This window comes from Nicrophorus vespilloides, unplaced genomic scaffold, assembly GCF_001412225.1.
Source record: "Nicrophorus vespilloides isolate i.1.1-1 unplaced genomic scaffold, Nicve_v1.0, whole genome shotgun sequence".
NCBI lineage: Eukaryota > Metazoa > Arthropoda > Insecta > Coleoptera > Silphidae > Nicrophorus > Nicrophorus vespilloides.
In genome coordinates, this window is record NW_017100080.1 from 128,933 (window position 1) to 132,452 (window position 3,520).

A 3,520-nucleotide genomic window follows, 5' to 3' on the forward strand; every position below is an offset into this window, starting at 1 on the left:
TCTTAAAAATATTTTTTTCAGTATCCGTCGTACCTATTAAAATATAGTACAATAATTTAAAAATGTTATTGTAGAAATTATAATGATAAAAGACTGTCGGGATTTCGATATTTTCGGGATTTTGATACAGTCGGGATTATGGTAGTCGGGATTTCGATACACTCGGGATTTCGAACGTCGGAATTTCAATACACTCGGGATTTCGAACGTCGGGATTTCGATAGACGGGATTTCGGTTGTCAGGATTTCGGTTGTCGGGCTTGTGATATAGACCCCTCGCTTAAGATATAGACAACACAAAATACGATGTTTGAAAATTACGTTTAATTTGAACTCATTTCATTTATGTCTCTGATCGTTATTAAAAATGGCTATTGATTTACGAAGTAAAAATTAATTATAATTGCATAATTCAAATCTCGATTATTATTAATATCGATAAATTAATACATCATGAAAGCTTGTATCATGAAAATAATGTACTTATAGTTGATTTTTTCAACTTTTTAATTTTGTTGTTTAGACCTGGTGCTCGTCAGCTTCAGTTCTTTCAAAGTTTTATTATTTTTATGAAATACTGAACCATTAACTAATCCTATTAAGTTAATTAAATTTATATTTCATTGACTATTTATTAACATTCTTAAGATTTAAGTTTTCTTGCTAAATCATTTGTTCTGCATATAAGTATTAGAATATTCAAATGTCATTTTTAATTTAAGGCAAAACATGTTAGCTACATCCAATCCAACAAAAGATAAAAAATATTTAAGAAAACTTCTAATTCTATAAATAATTTAATTAAAAATGTTTCTTTGGCTCCGCGCAATTTTTGAATTCTTGTAGAATCATAATTTTGATTTATAAAAGTAAATATAAACGGGATTATCATATTTTCGTATTATTAGTTTTGTTTTTATATCAACTATTTTTATTTGCAACGTTTTCTCTTCTGACGCTTCTTTAATTCATATGGTCATTTTTGAATAATTTTAATAATCTGTCTATTATAACAATTGTGAGAAATGTGTCTCGTAATTAATTTTGTAAAGTATAATTCTATATCACGTATTATTCTAAATTGCTTCAAGAATTATTAAAATATATATAAGAAATGTATTGGCGTTTAAATTTTGTAATTGACGTAAGATATTTTAGGTAATACTCGGTCAAACTCAGTGCATAGCGATAAATCTATTATAGAAAATGTATGACCCACCGGTGGATCATGCTGATCAAAGTATTAAAATATATCCGCTTTAACTGCCTTTTTCAGCTTATTCTGATCCATCTTGCTCTTAGGTCGCCGACGTGGTTCATTCTGAAGATAAAAATCGCCAGATCGAAACTTCTGGAACCGTGCGTTCATTAGCCACATCGTTACCAAACACTTCGTTGACACTTCAAGTTGTCTGCCACAGTGGAATTCATATTCAAAAATAACGCGAATATTTAACTTATCTATAGTTTACTAAATGTAATCTGCAAAATGAAATTCGACAGTTAATCACAAACCAAAACGTGCCCAATTACGCCCGTACCATTACAATAAAATCAAAGAACAATTAAAGTAAAATGTCAGAGATATCGGTTATAAAACTTGGTACTTGAGGTAATCGGACACTTCATACTTAAAAGCCCAATAATTCGATATCTTCTTGGAGGGTCTATATCGAAATCCATAACCATAATCCCAACACTGAAAATCCCGACATTTGATATCTCGGTGGAATTTGTATTAGCACTATTTCAGAAATATTATTTTTTGCAAATATTGAGGAATAGTTAAAACTTATATATTTTAACGTAGACACAGAGTTATTATAATGACGTAGTTTCAACACTAATTTTTTTTTTAACTATAAGTAAAAACGCTCATTTTACTTACTACAAAAGAACATCGATATTCTATTGTTTAGGGTAAAACCTGTGTTTTATACCTACGCTAAATTAAAACTATCTAGTTAATTAAGAAAAGAGAAAGAATTGCCAAAATCCGCTAAAATGATCAGGATTTTGATACTGTCGAGATTTTGATTAGAACCACCTCTTTGAATTTAAATGCCGAAGTTTACGGAAATGCATGGCAGAAGTATGCAACACAACATACAACACTACAATTTAGACATTTCAAATGTAGATGTTGTTTAAATATTATATAGTTTTTGTTCCCATGAATCATGAAATTTAAAATTCATTTTCTTAGAATTCAATTAAAAAGTTAATTGTAAGAAAAAAGTTTAACAAACATTAAATAAGTGAACTAAAATTCATATTATAATATTAATATACAGAATAAAGAGAAAATAATAAAAAATTTAATTACATTTTAAATAATATATTTTCATATTTTATACAACTCCTTTAATAATAAAACTACTATAACACAGAATACACATTAAAATTTTACGCATAATACACACACTCAATAGAATGTTATTGTTCATAGTAAAATATATAGTTTTCAATTTTTTTTTCATACAAATTCTTGGCCATATACGGGAAATCCAGGGCGATACCCAGTATCAAAATAAAGTTTTCTGCTACTTTCTTCTACTTTCATTTTCTGATCTCCTATTATTTTCGATTGAAAATATGAGACATATCACCACTCCTGTTTCTCACTGAAATTAATATATATTATTTAGTCGGATAGACAGAGTATGGCATTTGGCTCAAACGTTCTTTAGTATGATGAAATATAAAAGTTTCAACAAACAATATTTCCATTTTTTGTTATAACTTTTAACATAAATTTACTCTACTAGGATACCAACCTTCCAACATAGCAATCAACTATGTACATTTTATGCTCTTGTAGTAGTAGACTTTTAATAAACAAAAATTAATAATTATTAAATTTTAAGGCAACAGACCTTCTAGTTGTAATTGGATGATTTATACCAGAGGTTCCCAAACTTTTTTGTGTCGTAGACCCCTTGCCATGTTTTTCGGTTTTGGGTAGACCCCTACTTACCTGATATTGATTTTTTGTAAATTTATTATTTATATTGGGACATCTTTATAATTATTAAGATCTTTGCTCTGAGACTACACGTATGCTTGTAACAAGATGATACTGGTATATCATTATGTGCAGGTTTTTACAAGTTCAAAATGTATTGCGACAACAAAGCGAATATAAGATAGTATAATGTAAGTAAATAGGTACTATCAGTGTATGTACCATTTTCATTTCATGGACCCCCAAATTGTTTTTTCGCAGACGTAGACCCCTTGCAGGTTGTCATAGACCCCTGGGGGTTGATATAGACCACTTTGGGAATCACTGATTTATACGATTCAACAGATATAATTAACAGAAAAAAAGTGAATACATTTTATGACATCTAGTACATACTAAAAAATATTTAAATTTGGTTTTCGTTTTGTTATTACATCAAGCATTTATTGACTTTCTTAAAAGTTTATCATCCTAACTAACATTTACTGCATTTAAGTTTTCCAATTACAGTTTACACGCTGCTCGAAATCATGCGACAAAGTTAATTCCATCCAG